The sequence below is a fragment of the Castanea sativa genome, chromosome 5 (assembly GCF_040712315.1).
Source record: "Castanea sativa cultivar Marrone di Chiusa Pesio chromosome 5, ASM4071231v1".
Taxonomy (NCBI): domain Eukaryota; kingdom Viridiplantae; phylum Streptophyta; class Magnoliopsida; order Fagales; family Fagaceae; genus Castanea; species Castanea sativa.
In genome coordinates this window covers 75,401,280-75,418,981 of record NC_134017.1, presented here as the reverse complement: position 1 = coordinate 75,418,981, position 17,702 = coordinate 75,401,280, and the positions used below count along the sequence as shown (strand labels likewise).

The 17,702-nt window shown below is 31.8% G+C and overlaps 1 pseudogene; it reads right to left on the bottom strand.

Moving 5' to 3' along the window:
• Window positions 1-1,308: 1,308 nt before the first annotated feature.
• On the bottom strand, window positions 1,309-17,226 carry LOC142636705 (ferric reduction oxidase 7, chloroplastic-like; annotated as a pseudogene).
• Between the last annotated feature and the right edge of the window lie 476 nt (window positions 17,227-17,702).

Genomic DNA, 17,702 nt, shown 5'->3' with positions numbered 1-17,702 from the left:
ACAGCTCATAGCTATAAAGTACCTTGAAACAAATGATCATACAAGAAGTGGTAATCAATGTCAATATGTTTAGTATGCATATGAAAGACATCATTGTGGGTATCTTAATCACATTTCAATGGTCATGGTGGATTGAAGTCTCTATGAAACAATTAACTCCAAGATCTTGTAGGAGCCAAGACAACCAAAGAGCTTGGTTGTGGACTTGTGGTGTTAGCAAGTGCATAATATTTTTCTGCCTCAGTACTGGAGAGAGTAATGACAATTTGTTTCTTGTTGTGCTAAGAGATGAGGGAATCACCAAGAAATAAACAATACCCCGTAGTGACCAATGGTCAGTGGGATTGCCTACCCAATTTGCATTTTAGAAAGCTGCAGAGTCAATGGAGAAAGATAGGAAAAGTGAAATCTATGAAACATGTGTCTTTCAGATATTGGAGGACTCTGGGAACATCAACATATTGAGAGAACCGTGTTGCAACCATGAATTGACTGACATGGTGGATTACATAGGAAATATCTATGCAATGAGCTAGACTAGACTCCCAACTAGCTATCTATAGAAGGTAGCATGAAGAAGAGGTTCTCTACGTACTAAGTATACCATGTTAAAAGATTGAATTTCTTATTGTATAAAATTGCCTCAAATATTATACAAGGGACTATTTTATAAAGAAAGAGGTTCACCAATATGAGTGTAATAAAAGTAAATGTAGTACAATAATACAAAAATCTTAAAGCCTGTTAAGCTTGTATTGTAACAAAATGTATCTTATTTATTTGTTCACTCTTTTATTTTCCTTTAAGAGCTTAGAGGTTAGAATAAATAATTCCACTATCATCTCTAGAATTCCTATTAAAGATCAAGGAACCCAATAATAATAACTTAAAAGTACATATACACATACATATAATTGTATGTATATTGTTATTAATATTTATCCATATCAATAGAGAGTATTTAGCTTCTAAGATAATTGATTACATTAAGGGTCAATTTGGATACCGCTTATTTTGCCGAAAACTGAAAACTAAAAACTGAAAACACTGTAGCAAAATAATTTTTAAATGTGTGAATAGTGCTGTGGGACTCATTTTTATTTTTATTTTTTCTGAATAGAGTGGTTGTGGTCCTGTGAACAGTGCATAAAATGTGCGTGAACAATACATAAACAGTGCATAATGTCTTCTGAACAGTGTAACTCGCGTGCATAAAAAAAATAAAAAGGAAATGCCAAACGTAGACGCTGGCTTTTCATCCGGATCCAAACGCCACCTAAGGGGAAGATGAGATGATGAAGGTGGTGCTTATAGATCGAAACTATGGCTGTTGAAATGGAAGATTGGATGATGGCGTTGTCTCTTAATATTCTGTGACCTGATTTCTTTAGCAACACTTGTCTGAAGACTTGGAGGACCGCACACAATAACACCAACATCAACGCAGCCCCATTTCTCTGATATATCCCCAAAAATATCTGCAACATGACAAAGGAAAGGCAATCAAGAAAGCCTTTGGTGTAGTACAACTAACTCTCTCCAACCTTTTCTATCTATCTTTAGAAGTAGGGCGAGTGTCTAAAGACCGGGGTATTAAAAGAGGTTAAACTTTGTTATTAAGATTTTCTTTTCATGTTTCTTTTAGTTTTACTCCATCCATTTATGTCAAATGTTTTGTTCACAGCTGGTTCTAAGCTTGGTAAGTAGAAGAGGGTTGTGGTAGATTGATGGCTTATGTGAAATTTAGTCACTATAGACATGTACACATTAAGGTGTCCCTTACAAGTAAAAATTCATGTGGCTAACCTTGACTAGTCTATTGTTGTTGTTGGGACTAAAATTTGGTTGTCCTCACCATCATTGTCATTGTTGTTTTTATTATTCTTTTAATTTATGTTTTGAACAAAAGTTGAGATGTTATACCTTTGAAGTCTGGTCTTGAACCATAATAAGTTTTAATTGAACTCGCAAGATTTTGCTGACATGAATCCGTGTGAGCTACAATTTCATTATGCTGCATCTTCTCAACCATTATCCTATCATCCTTGCATGCCTCCCTTGCTGCATTTTGTCTTTCCCAAAGATGCCACAAACCAACCACAACACCCCCAAAGATAAAGACACTTGCAAGCATGCAAATTAGAAGGAGAAGCCCTTTGTACCACCATGGAGATATGTCATAAGAGTTTATGTAGAAAGTATCCAGTAAATACAGTAAGATAACAAAGCCTAGTGTAGACGAGATAACATATAGTCCAGACCATATATTATTTCCTGTACCAACCAAAACTGACATACTGTAGTTGTTAGACACAGAAGGAGAAGAGTTCGTAGCCTCTTGTACTTGACCCTCTTCCTACAAATAAATAACAACTATTAAATGTCACAACATGAACATGATAACTTTAAATACAAAATAAAAAACAAGGGCGTGAGAGCATAACTAAGCATACCAGTGGAGGTTGTGATTCTTGAGTGACAAAAATGTGAATCTCAAGATTTAGTTTATCCAAAAAAAATGGACAGATTAATTCCATATCATTGGTAGAAAGAAGAGGAAGCTCGTTTGATCTTTTCACAGCCCAAACAATCAAGATGTTTTGAGGCAAACAAGGTTTTCCTTCCCTAGTACGATGGAGAATGTCACTCAAGATAGCCAGAAATGGTGAAATTCCTACACCACCTGCTACTAAAATAAGGTTTTTATACCTAGAGAATCAAATGGTGAAGTCAGTTCATAAAATAGAAGATAATATGAAACTTAAAATTAAGCTTGATATCTAGTAAATTCTAGTGAAATTGACTATTTGGGTGCGTACATCAAGTGATATGGTAATTCATGCCCATAAGGCCCCTCAATAGAAGCTGTTATCTTTGTTTGAGGCCGGAGATGTAGGTCAACTCCAGAACTATTCAAGATATTTCCTCTGAGCTCTTTTGTCCATTCCCCAATAACCTTAATGAGAACGGATAGATGATATTTACCATCCAGAGGACTAGATGAAACACTGAAAGGATGCCATTGCAGCCAAGATAATTCCCGAACTTGAAGGAAAATAAAACTGAGGGCATTGTACCGCAAATCTACATTGTTGAGGAAAAGTGTCACAACTATGGGAACAACATAAAAACAAGGAAACTACAAATTTGTGGGGAACTAGTATTACTTGCAGGTTTTGAAAGCATTAATTCCATAGTTCCACAAGGAAGGCACTTGATTGAAATGATATCAACAGTCTTTCGTGATTGGCAGAATCTTAGAAAGCGATCTAGAATGAAAAGAAATATTCCTCCAGCAGATACGCAGAACAAGAAATGCCCAACATGCAAAGCTAAAAAGACAATAAAAATTACATATAGTTGATGAGTGTAGAAGAATAACTCAAACTTCTTCTTTCTCACTGGATGAAGTGATGTCATCCACATTAGTAGACCAGCTGCCAGACTTATAACACCTGGAAAATGAGAAACACCGAGATCTACCCACTGAAACATCTGCATCAAACAATTAGAGATATAAGCAGCATCATCTTCAAATGACCTTATATTTCTTTCCATGAAGGTATTCTTAGACACATTCTATGAATGAAGAAAAAGAATATGGTTTATGACATTGACAAGGGTTACAAAGGATATGGGTTTCTCGTCTTTCTTCTGTGATGCTACTCGATGACTTAACTTACCTCTCAATTAAGTCTTGAAGAAGAGGATGAAATTAGTTACAACCTAGTTCTACGTAATTTAAAAATGACTTGAACGGAAATTTAAACAGATTTTGTGTGATAAGCATCAAATTAATTAGAGAGATAAATAAACACATATCAGCTTGGCTTCTTCCAAAACCAAGGAAGCATTCTGACCCGCGCATGCATACAGAAATACCAAGCACTGCATAAGCTAAAAGATTATGACTACATACAAGTCAAGACTAAAGGGACTCAATTCTATGCTCATTTTTTTTTTTTTAATTATCATGAACTAGTTAGAATCATGAATGTTGTCATATGAAGAAGACAAAATGGATATGAGCCAAAGGTCATCAAACAATTTAGGTGAATGACTTGTAAATTAGCACCATGCTTTCATAGTTTGTGTGTGCTAAGTAATTATTAGCAACCATATCATTGAATCAAGAAGAAGATATATTAAAAAGAAAAAAAAGGAAGAAGAAGATAATTGTAGCAACAATCAGTATACAATCACCAAACGGCCTTAGTAAGAATATCAATATGATCCATCCAATGATCAAGAGTTTTTGAAGTAGAAGAGTTTACATCATAACATAAAAGGTTGTCAACAGGTATTTTAACCACAAAAAAAATCACAAAATCCCATTCTAGAACTATTTATAGTGTCGTGCTTGTGTCTTTGAACAATCACAATGTTATCTATATTTATATATATCGAAAAGTTGAGGTATAACACTCTGCTCTAGTTAAGCCACATCAGCAGTCATGTCATTATCAATTTTTTTCCCAATTTTTATATGATTTTTTAATATTTAAAGTGAATTAAAACTATATTTTATTACAATCAAAATATCTTATTTTTAGCTATTCTTATTTATTATTAATTTTTCAATAACATTTTAACTTTTTATATCCCCACTACTCTCTACCTTAACCTTCTTCAACCTTTCTCAAATCATTTTAACTTTTCATATCCCTACTACTCTCTACTTTAATATCACTATTTTTCTATCCCTATATCCCTACTAGTAGTAGACATATCATACAACAAACTCATAGTTATGGTCCTATAAAAAAAAACTAATAGTCATGGATATACTAACTTCATGGCAACAAAATCTAATGAAAAAAAAATAAAAATAAAAAAGGTTACAATGCATATTTAGTACCCGTTTGTTTCAGCGTTTTCACCCCAAAAGTTGCGTTTTCAAAAAAGCCAGCCCAAAAATTCCGTTTGGTTAGAATAAAACGCAACTTTTTGGAAAAAGTTGCGTTTTATATTTGTGTGTAATTCTAGCGATTGATATTTAGAGCTGATACGGTCCATTTTGTTAAAAGTTGGTGAGCGTTTAATATATCTGTTGGGTGAGCTACCAATTACCAAATCGCCCTTCAATACCTTCAAAGTTTCACACACAGTGACTCTCATTGCAGACGAAGTGGTAAGAGAAAAAAAAAAAAAAAAAAAAAAAAAAAAAGAGCTCTGCGGAATGAAAAGAGAGAAAGGAAGAAGAAGAAAAAAGGAAAGAGCTCTACGGAATGAAAAGAGAGAAAGGAAGAAGAAGGAAAAAAAAAGACAAAAAAGAAAGAAAGAACTCTGCGGAATGAAAAGAGAGAAAGGAAGAGAAGAAAAAAAGAAAAAGAAAAAGGAAAGAGTTCTGCGGAATGAATGTTCTGGAGGAAAAGGGGAAAGAAGGACAAAATGGAAAAGAGAATGGTACATGTGTGGAGGGGAAAAAAAGAGGAAAAGAATGAGAAAAAAAAAGAGAGAAAAAAAGAGAGAGAAGGGTACGTGTATGGAGGAGAAAAAAAGAGGGAAAAAAAAAAGAGAAAGGAAATACTATCACAATATTTTCATAATAAATTTTAAGTGGTAGGTTATTATTAGCTAATATTGGTGAGAAAAAAATAAATTTTTTAGAAAGAGAAAAAAATAATATTAATCGTATGTTCAAATTAAAATCAATATCAATTTTTATCACAATATTTTCACAATAAATCTTAAGTGGTAAATTATTATTAGCTAATATTGGTGAGAAAAAAATAATTTTTTAGAAAAAGAAAAAAAATAATTTTAATAGTACGTTTAAATTAAAATCAGTATCAATTATCACAATATTTTCACTATACTTTCATAATAAATCTTAAGTGGTAGATTATTATTAGCTAATATTAGTGAGAAAAATTAATTTTTTTAGAAAGAGAAAAAAATAATTGTAATAGTACGTTGAAATTAAAATTAGTATTAATTATCACAATAATTTCACAATATTTTCACAATAAATCTTAAGTGATAGGTTATTATTAGCTAATATTGGTGAGAAAAAAATAATTTTTTTAGAAAGAGAAAAAAATAATTGTAATAGTACGTTGAAATTAAAATTAGTATTAATTATCACAATAATTTCACAATATTTTCACAATAAATCTTAAGTGGTAGGTTATTATTAGCTAATATTGGTGAGAAAAAATAATTTTTTTAGAAAGAGAAAAAAATAATTGTAATAGTACGTTCAAATTAAAATCAGAATTAATTATCACAATATTTTCACAATAAATCTTAAGTGGTAGGTTATTATTAGCTAATATTGATGAGAAAAAAAAAATTTAGAAAGAGAAAAATTGATTTAAGTATATGAAGTAGTTGATTTAAGTATGAAATAAACTCCCTTATATCTACATTGTCCTTTTTGGAAATTTACCCTTCAAACTGCAACTTTTATAAGTGCTAGCCAAGCACTCAACTTTTTCAAAAAACACTTTTTAACAGTTTTTACCAAACACTCAGCTTTTTGAAAAAACACTTTTTCATTATGGACTTTTTGAAAATTCAACTTTTTCATTATGCACTTTTTCAAAAAGCTCAACCAAACTCACCTTTAGTACATTAGAATTATCATTAAATTTGAGAAAATAATAGAATGTTAATGGAGAGAGAGAGAGAGAGAGAGAGAGATTAGTAAAATAAATGAAACATCAATTTTTTTTTTTGAGAAACAAGTGATTAAATAAATTAATTAGTAACTGTTAATTAGAAAACAAAGAGGCTGATAGTTGAAGGAGTAAAAATATAATTAAAAATGACCTTACGAATATCATTAAAAACTTTACAGTCCAAATAAATAAATTGTTAAATTCATTTAATTAAATCATATAATCAACAACTAAATAAATTCATACAAAATTTAAACCTAAAACTAATCAAACTCTAATCTAGAAAACCATATTTATTATCAAACTTAGAAGGCAGATTTTCTTCAGTACTAATAGAAATATATAAGAAATAAAGATGGAAATTTTCAAAATCCCTTTTTTGACATTTCATTTAACATTATTTATATATAATAAAAATAAAAATCTTTAAATGGTTATATTCTTCACACACCACGACCTTTTTTTATTTTTATTTTATACAAGATAGAAATTTTACTTTAACTTAATCTAAGTGTATATGTGTGTGAAGTTTTCTCCTATAAACTTGAACCCTAGTCCTTGCCTTTCACACACCACAATTTTTAATAATCTAATTAAAGGTTCTAAGATTTTATCTCTCATTTAATGCCTTTGTTATGCAAATCATTAGCCAATAAAATATAATAATGGTAAAAAATGTTACAAATGAGATCATGAAAAAACTAATTAGTCACTATTATTATGGAATACATGTCTTTGTTTTTTAAGCATCTAAGGAAATGAAATGTATATAGTTTACTTATTAAGGTATATGTAAAAATTCATGTTAAAAAAATATGTGAAGGTTTTTTTGAAAAAAAAAAAACGTATATGCAAGGTTTTTATTAACTTAAAAGACAATGAAAAACCAATTGCTAATAACTACAATAGTCGCTACTCTATAAATCACACACAACACTATATTTAATACCCTAAACAACTTATAAATTACAACCCCTGAAAGAGAATCGCCAAATTTTTTAGACAACATCAAAATAAGGTATAAGAATTTTAATTTTTAACTTCCATAGGAAAAAAATTACCCACATTATTTCAAACTTTATGGAAAAGAAGGTTTGCATGTAGAATGCAAAATGTGTTTAATTGAGAGATGTAAAAATTAGTCAACCGATTATAGTAAAATTAATGTTTCAAAATTTAAATAAAACAATTCTACAATAAATAAATAAAAATTTGCAATAAATATGATTATAAAATGCATTACTCTTCATTAAATTAGTTCAAATGACAAAGGCCACGACTAGTTTGTATAATAAGCATGAATAAAGGCAGCCACCAAACCATATTTATAAGCCTGCTTTAGTTCCACTGAAAAACCTTAACTCTCCAGGTTGCATAGCTATATTTCACCCCCAAAACCAACATGTTGCACCATCTCTAACCTCAAGCAGAACTGCTCAAGAATAAATCTATTTTTAAATTGCAACTCCCACCTTGTCAAATAGCTATCTCCTCATTCCCATTATTTCTGTCCATAACTTAAAATTTTATTTCACTACTCTTGCATTGGAAACTGGCAATTCATGGTAATTTGTGCATATTAATAATTAATAAAAAATTTTAACCAAAGAATTATGAATAAAACAGCCAAACCAGAAGGTAGCGGCATAAAGGATCAATTTCAAAGAGGGTCAAATCAAATTAACAAAAATAACAGTATTACTGATGCACAGCACCTCCCCATCTGTAAGTCTTGAAACTCTTTGCTCTATTAAATAATTTCTCTAGTCTTCTTGTCATTCCCATTTTTCCATTTTCAATTGCGGTTTCCCTTCCTTTGCATTCTTTTTGCATGTATGCTTGTGTATATATATTTGTTTGTTTGCCAAAAGAAGAATATATATATATATATATATATATATATAAGGAAAAGAGAAACACATATGTATAAATATGGCTATGCACAAGAAAAAGAATTACACCATTAGCACTCACCTCGTCTAGGATGTGTCCCTCAATTGTCCATGCAATTGCATAGAGTAGTCCATGGAGAGTAAACAGTAGCATAGTGAGATGTCCAAGCCACACATGATATCTTGTTGCTTGCTCGAAAGGGATATCTATAAGGCGGAGAAGAATTGATCCCCTTGCAACCGGAAGAAACAAAAAAGCCAAGCAATCTAATCCGATAGTACCAAAGTGAAGTCCCAGTCTTAACATGATGAAACAACTGAAAATTTCAAAAAAAACTAGGAATCTCAACCAGTGAAACCAATCTTCATGTACTGAAGAAAAAGAGCTCTAAAACATTTATAGGGAAAATGCACTCTGAAGAATTTAAATTTCTCATATACAACATGTTTTATGATTGCAAAGAGATGAGTTCAGATCAGTGACAATGAATTGTAGTTTGAAAGCTCTCAAATGGTGTCATTGAAGCCGTAACAGAAGTTCGTTAAATTAGTTTTAGTTATTAGCCACGTGTCAGTCTATTATTTCTTAGTTGGAAAGTTTGTTAGGTTAAGCACCAAACTCTATTTCTTATATGGAATATGTTGAAGCCACAAACTATTTTATAAATTTTTTTTACAAATTGCTGAGGTACTGATTAGTGGTGGGCCGAGATGAGAACCAATAAGAATTTTCTACATCAATAGTTTGTAAAAATGTTGTAAAATAATTTGTGGCTGTAGCCATAGTTTTAAAACTTAGACTGTACCAGCTAGTTCAACCGAAAATCAGACCCTAATCCAATCCAATAAAAAAAGGGAAAACTGGTAACCAGGACCAATTTCAGTTTTCAAAACCGTGGTGGTACTGTGTGTGAGTGTGTACATTCAAAACTTTCATATGTATTTAGATTAGAGAAGTAGTTCATCATTCTAATACGAGAGATCAGTAATTTTAATTCCAGCTTTGGTATAAGAGTTTGGAAAAATTACAGTAAATCCACTTGTGGTTAAACCCATTTTCACCTTGCCTATTCATGATTCAAAACTTGACACTTTGCCCACTTAAGATGAGCTCCTTTTGTCTCTTATAACCCACCTCCATTAAAAAAATAAGAGTAAATATATACTTTTAATTTGCACCTCTTTTATGTCTCTCTCCTCACAACACAAAAAATAAAAATAAAAATAAAAACACAAAAAATAGAACAAAAAAGGAATTTTGTAAATAAACAAGCTATGTGTCAAAACACTCTCATCGACTCTCTCTTAAACTTCCATCGTCTCTATAACTTCAATACCAAAGGTGAATTTCACCAAGAAAAGAAATGTAGAGAAAAAATGGAAAAGGAAGAGAGAGTGATGTGCTTTGGGTTCTCTATAACTTTTATCTTAGTTTCTTCAATACCTCATACGTTCTAGAGACTTTATGAGGAGGCCAGGATTTGGATTTAATTCCTTTTGTTCTTCTTTCACATTTTTTATTTATTTATTTTATAAATACCACTTTTTGATTTCTTTTTTGATTTTTATGTTTTTTATGTTTTTAATTGTGAAAATAGAGAGGTGGGTTAGAGCATCTACAATAGGCTCTCTAAAGCCTTTTTTGGAGAGCAAGCACACCAAAAACACCCTCTAACAGCCTCTCTAACTCTAAATTTTTTTTTAAAAGTTGCTATAGTAGCTTTCTTGAAGAAGAGAGCACCGTAGCAAAAACTGTAGCAACTCCAGACATTTTTTCCCTCTCTCTCTCTCTCTCTCTCTCTCTCTCTCTCTCTCTCTCTCATTAGAAAACAAAGTTAGATGAATGCCAACTCTCTCTCTGCTGGCTGTGTGTGTGTAAAGTGAGCAAAGAAAAAAGAAAATAAAAACAGAAATGTAGACACAAAGGAGAAGTCAAAGAGTGGCCAGTTGTGCGTGTGTGAAGTGAGATGAAGAGGAAAGAAAATAAAAACAAAAATTTAGACACAAAGGAGAAGTCAAAAGATGTGTGGAGGAGAAACAAAAATGTAGATACATAGGAGAAGAGTGGGGTAGGGTATGTGTGTGGCAGAGAAAAAAGTATTTGAAAAAGTAGGTATAAGATAATTGTAACGGTTCACTCTCTAAATAGTACAAAATTTTGGAGAAACTGCTAGAGATGCTTTTATGGAAGTTTAATGGAGATTATCTCAGGTGGGCAAAGCAAGGGAGTTAATTTCGTACCGGAGGCCGTTTCAGTTTGGCCCAGAAAACAATATATTTCGGTACTGGTTAATATCATTGAACAGTTTTGGAATTACCGCTATATATTATTTATATATTTATTAGTCAAATTTTATATAATTTATTAACAAAATTACTACTACTAACTAGTTTGCTACTACTAATAATAATCTCTTACATTAATTACAATATTTGTACTAAGTGCGCGTTTGGTATGGATGAAATTTGCTAACTTATTTTACTATTTAACTTATTTTTACTACTATTTATGAGTCTCACTGCACTTTTTGGTACTATTTATTGGTACTATTTATTGGTCCTACTGTACTATTCATCGGTCCCACTATACTATTTCAACTAAGTTTTACTTTTATCTACAGTACTTTCAGCAAAAAAATTTTAGTTTCATAAAATAAGCGGATCCCAAACAGACTATAAAAATATATTCGGTTTACATCTCATTAATGTTTCTATCCTTTTAATAAAATGATAGTATAATAAAAATAATAATAAAAATAAAAGTACCAAGCGGTGTGATGTCAAAAAGACAAAATTTGAAAAGTTAACTTCAGTTTTTACTTTAGCCCATTTAAAGATCATTCATTCACATTGATTAGACTATCGGAGGTGGACAAAACAAGAAAAGTATACAAAGAAGAGAGGGTCTGTTTTTTAAAACTGGGCTTTTTGAAAAAGGTGGAGGTTTCAAAAAGGGCAGTATGAAACTGAGCTTTTTAAAAAATTTAAGTGTTTGGTAAAAACTGTTAAAAAGTGATTTTTTAAAAAGTTAAGTGTTTGGCTAGCACTTATAAAAATGATGGTTTGAGTTGTAAATTACCAAAAATGACAATGTATATATAAGGGAGTTTATTTCATACTTAAATCAACTACTTAATAATACTTACTCAAAAAAAAAACTACTTAATAATAATAATAATAATAATAATTTATTGTTAACTAAAATTTGTTGTAAAAATATTGTTAACTAAAATTTGTTGTAAAAATATTTTAAAGATAGAATTACTCTAATATAATTTTTTTTTTCATAAGCTTATTTTAAAAAAATATATATATTTGTTCATGCCCTTGCCCCCACACCACACATATAGCCAACACAACACCTTTTTTTTTTCTCAGCCATATTTTCTTCACCTTTTTGTCTTCTTTATTTCTCTCTTATCTCTATTTTCCTCCACACACTTCTTCACATTTTTGTCCTCTTTCAAGTTTCAACACCTCTCTCTCTACCTCTGTGTTTCACATATTGCATGCTTAACCTAGTACCCACACTTCAACAAAGAGATTTCTATGAGTCACAGTTTCCTTCTCGCAGTGAGACTTCACCTCATGGCTCATCAAGAATCAAGACCCACTGCACCACCATTTGAGGCAGCTTTTTTTATCGTTGTGGTACACTTCGTGGCATCATACCATCCTCTAAACTATTACTACATCAAAGGGGAGAGAGTGAGAAAGATCAAAATGAAAAATAGAGAGATCTTGGCAAACCCGAAGAAAATGAAGAACACCAAAGAGAGAGGTGGTCACCGGTCATTGACTGAAGATTGGATTAGAGCAGAGCAAACAAAAGGGAGATACTGCATAAAAGAAGATTTCGCTATATTTCGATGTTTTTTTTTTGCATTTTGAGGAATCCTAATTTGCAAGGGATTGATTTTTTTTTTTTTTTTTCCTTAGCTGATTTGGGAATTTGTTATAGATTTTTCTATGTTTGGATTTGGAAATTTGTTATTGAATTGAACCTGGGCTAGACGCTATTTTTTGTAGTCTTTGTAGCAATTAATTTATCAAAGGGTTCTGGGGCTACAAATGGCGATCTGCCTTGATTTATCAAAGGGTAAAATTGAGTTTTTAAAAAAACATAGTGGGCAATTTGGGAAATAGCCGGTGGCTCTCCAACGGTAATGTTAAAATGCAGTTGTGGCTTTTCCAAAAGCTAGGGCTGGCAATGGTCCAGGAAACGCGCAATCCTTTGGATTTTAATACGTAACTTTCTTCCAAACGCTACCATGCATATGTTACCAAATGCTAATTTTAAAATTTTAGTTTCAAAATCGCATTTTGGCTCAAGAAAGTGGAAACAAATGCACACTTATGCTAGATCAAGGTGAAGAAGAAGCGACTTTTATGCTGGGACACAGTTGAAGAAGAAGCAGTGGCAGCAACCACTGGGAGTGGATGATCGGCGCTGGGTTAGTGACTAGAGATATAGCAGTGAGCTATAAAGATGACAGTGCAAGTGATTAATTTTTTTTTTTTTTGGTGTACCGTCCAAATTCCATTTTTCAGCTAGAATGTCCGATTTTTGCCTGTACAGCAAGTATAGTCAAGTACTAGCTAGTATTTAGAACGGTACGATACAAGCATGTTTCTGTACCGGTTGAGTGACCTGTAGGAGAAATACCAGACATACCGGCCGGTTTGGTATGGTATTAACTCCCCTGAAGCAAAGTGTCAACTTTTGAATTATGGGTAAACAAGGTGAAAACGAGACAAAGTGCCTGTTTGTTTCAGCTTTCCCACCCCCAAAAGGCACTTTTCGAAACCATAAACATATTATGTGCTTTTGATGTGTCTAAAAAGAAACTTTTTAGAAAAAGTTGCGTTTCCAAATTGTGAAGAGAACGCACATAATATTTATGGAGCTATTCAGAGAAAATTGGAAAAGCCCATGCACGTTGATATATGTATCCATTGGACTGGGTGTGCAGTTACCAAATTGTCCTTCACTTTACCCTTTGATAAATCTAACTTTACCCTTCTCACGCCAGATTCCTCATTCCTCTCATCTCTCTGCTCTGCCCTCTCATCTCTCTGCTCTACCTTCTACCCTCTCTGAAGCTCACTCACACCATATTCCTCATTCCTCTTATCCCTTTTTTTATAACACAATTTTACAAAGGAACCCAATAATGAAATCAGAACAAAAAAAAAAAGAAAAAACGATCTAACCCATTTCTACTGCATGTCGTTGGCAATGGGGAAGAGATCAAACAACAATGGGGAGGAAGACAGGCAGCGATGAAGGTAGAGCAAATCAGCAGACGACAGAGGCGAAATGCGTAGACGACCAATCAGCAGACCCATCTCTCTATCTTCGTTTGATGAGAATCAAATGGTGTGGTTGCGTGTTTGACCTTTAAGTTTGTGTGTTTTGATGGGATAGAGGGAAAGAAACTTGCAGACAAAGTGGCAAGAGATAGCTAAGAAAGGAAGAAAGAAAATAAAGAAAGAAAATAAAAAAAGAAAGAGGAAGAAAGAGAGCTCTGTGTGGAATGTTCTAGAGTGGAGTGTGGAGGAAGAGCTAGGGAAAAAAGAGAAAAGAAGGAAAAAAAAAAAGAAAGGCTATGTGGACTAGAATGTTCTGGAGTGTGGAGGAAGTGCTAGGGAAAAAAGAGAAAAGAAGGAAAAAAAGAAAAGTAAGGGTACGTGTGTGGAGGAGAAAAAAAGAGGGGGAATAAAAAAAGAAGGAAAAAAAAGAGAGGAAGGAAATACGGATGAAAAGAAAAAAAAAAAGGAAAATAAAATAGAGAATAAGAAATTAAAATTGAGAAATGCTATCACAATATTTTCACAATACTTTCACAATAAATCTTAAGTAGTAGGTTATTATTAACTAGTATTGGTGAGAAAAAAATAATTTTTTTAGAAAGAGAAAAAAATAATTTTAACAATACATTCAAATTAAAATCAATATCAATTATCACAATATTTTCACAATAACTCTTAAGTGGTAGGTTATTATTAGCTAATATTGGTGAGAAAAAATAATTTTTTTAGAAAGAGAAAAAAATAATTGTAATAATACGTTTAAATTAAAATCAGTATCAATTATCACAATATTTTTACAATACTTTCACAATAAATCTTAAATAATAGGTTATTATTAGCTAATATTGGTGAGAAAAAAAAATTTTTAGAAAGAAAAAATTGATTTAAGTATTATGAAGTAGTTGATTTAAGTATAAAATAAACTTCTTTATATATACATTGTCATTTTTAGTAATTTACCACTCAAACCACCACTTTTACAAGTACTAGCCAAACACTCAGTTTTTTTAAAAAAAAACACTTTATAATAGCTTTTACTAAACACTCAGCTTTTACAAAAAACTCAATTTCATACCGCACTTTTTAGAAACTCCACTTTTTCAAAAAGTCTAATTTTAAAAAGCTCAATCAAACTCACCCAAAGTGTTAACTTCTACTTAGTGCCCGTTTGTTTCAACGTTTTGAGCCCAAAAAGCATGTTTTGAAAAAAGCCAGCCCTTTATGTGCATTTGGTTCAGCACAAAACGTAACTTTTTGAAAAAATTTACGTTTTATATTTTTGAAGAAACGCGCATTTGCAAAATGGAGCTCAAAGCTCCAGTTGCAAAACGCGCACAATCACGTTTTCTTGGGTTTCTTTTTTTTCTAAATTGCCCATAGGTTCTTTGTACTCAAAAATCACAACGATAACAACAGATTCTTGATCTTTTCTCTCAAACATCTCTAAACTCAGTCTCAATCGAACATTCACAACAATTATTTCTCTTAAACATCTCTAAACTCAAGCATAATCAAAATACAAACTCAAAAACACAATGTTAAAATTAATCAAATCATAACAATAAAGCAAAAAAAAAAAAAAACAGTAGCCATCTGACCCACGGTGGAGCAATCAAGCAACCCACGGTGGAGCAAAAAAAGACAAAGCCTGCCTGTGTCCTTCAATCAACAGTGGAGCATGCAATTGCTTGTTCTTAATTTCTCTATTTCTTATCATTGCTAGAGTCTTCAAGTAGAAATAGAAAAAGTAAAAGAAAGAGAGAGCAAGAGAAAGAAAGAGAGAGCTGGAGAAAGCGAAAGTGCATCTGGAATGCACTAGAAAAAGAAAAAGAAGAGTAATAGATAGAGATGAGAGTGGGGTAGGTGTGTGGTGGAGAAAAAATCAAGAGAAAAAAAAAAACATATGGATGTAATAAAAGATAAACGGGTACTATTTGTGACATTTAATAAAAGATAGGTGTGTAATATTTAATAACTGCGATGTTATAGAGTATGCGCAAAAATTGTGAGTACTAGAACAACTCATTTAAAAGATAAGTGTTAATAAAATTTTATTTTACAAAGATTAATTCTAAATTAGTATTGTGAAAATATTGTGACATTTTATTATATTTTTAAATTTTTTAAGTTAGTACTATTTTTTTTTAAGAAAAAAAATTGTACTATTGACAGAATATTTTTATAACAATTTCATAATAAACTTTAAATAGTAAGTTGTTATTAGTTCTTATCTAGACCTACTAGTAACATTTTTTTTCCTACCATTAACAACTTGTTATATAGACTTTATTGTGAAATTTTTGTGAAAATATTGTACTCGTAACTTGCATTAAAAGAGGTAATTAAAACAAATAATTCTCTTTATATAAACATTGTCCTTTTTAGTAATTTACCCCTTAAACTACAAATTTTATAAGTGCTAGCCAAATACTCAGCTTTTAAAAAAAACACTTTTTAACAGTTTTTACCAAACACTCAGTTTTTCAAAAAAACACTTTTTTATTATATACTTTTTAAAAACTCTACTTTCCATTATCCACTTTTTTTAAAGTACAACTAAACTAGCCTTTAAAAGCTATGCAATGAAGTCATAAACAAAGTAACACCCATTCAGCAAAAAACAAAGTTACACTCAACCCAACAAAATATCGTACCACAGATCTAAGGGGTCCATGTCATCAGTTAACGTTCCTAAGATCACTGCGGTATAGACATAAACATCCCAGATAACAAACACGATAAAGAGGATTATGCCAATCAGTTCAGCAGCGGAAACAACCCCAAGTGGTCCATCCACAAGAACGGGAAAAGTCCACAATCGGAATCTTGGAGTCTTCTTCCTGAAATAGACGAAGTTTTTATGTGACTCCAATTAAGCAAATACATTATGGGCAATATTATATTATTCCTTTTGCAGCTAGCTATCATATCTCGTAAAAACAAAATGCAAACTTGTTAAAGGAGTGCATAGATTAAAAAAATACATACTCTTGTACTTGTAGTTGGTCTTCCCCAGAGATGAGAAGATATGGAACAGCAAGAAAAGCAATAATGATAATTGGGCCACTGTATAGCAGCAAATAACTCCCTGAAAATGCACATTTTTAAGTCAAACTCTTTTGAATGCGACAACGAGGTTGAATTAAGAAGTAGCTACCTGTGTACCCAAATAGGGTTTCATTCGTTGCACCAATCCAGTCAGCATAGAGTTCACTCCCGAAGTCTGTAGGAATGACAAAAAAGAGAGCAACCCATGCAAGGAATACAATCCACATGGTAAATTTAAGAACCCATTTAGCCAATGACACAAAGTTGATGTTTTTGTTGTTGTTGTTGGCATGAGCTACATTGGAATGAAGAAGAGGGTGAGAAGTGTGTAAAATGTCATCGACTGCCATGCCTATGAGAACGAGGAAAAGGAATCAGCAGCGCGCAAGAAGCAGGGTGATGTTGTTATTGGAGATGATGATGGCCATTTTCATATGGAATTGTACATATATATATACAGGCCACTGGCGGAGCCAAGGGGGGGGCACCTGCCCCCCGACTCCTAAAATTTTCTAGCAACTCAAGTACTTACTGACTTTGAGGAGAAAAAGAAAGAAAAAAAAAAAGACTTCTTAGTTGAAAGTGACTCTCAAGAAAAAGAAAAGGAAAAAAAGGTTCACAAACACTAAACTTTTGTCTTGTCCTAAGTGACTTATTTCACTATTTTTTTTTAATTTTAATTTTATATCATTATTTACACAATTTTCATTATTTATGATACTTTTATAATATTTTATTCTTGAATGATGTTATGATACTACATATTTTACTACTTATATCTTACAAATTAGCATGTCACCAATAAAAAAAAATAATTTCAAACATT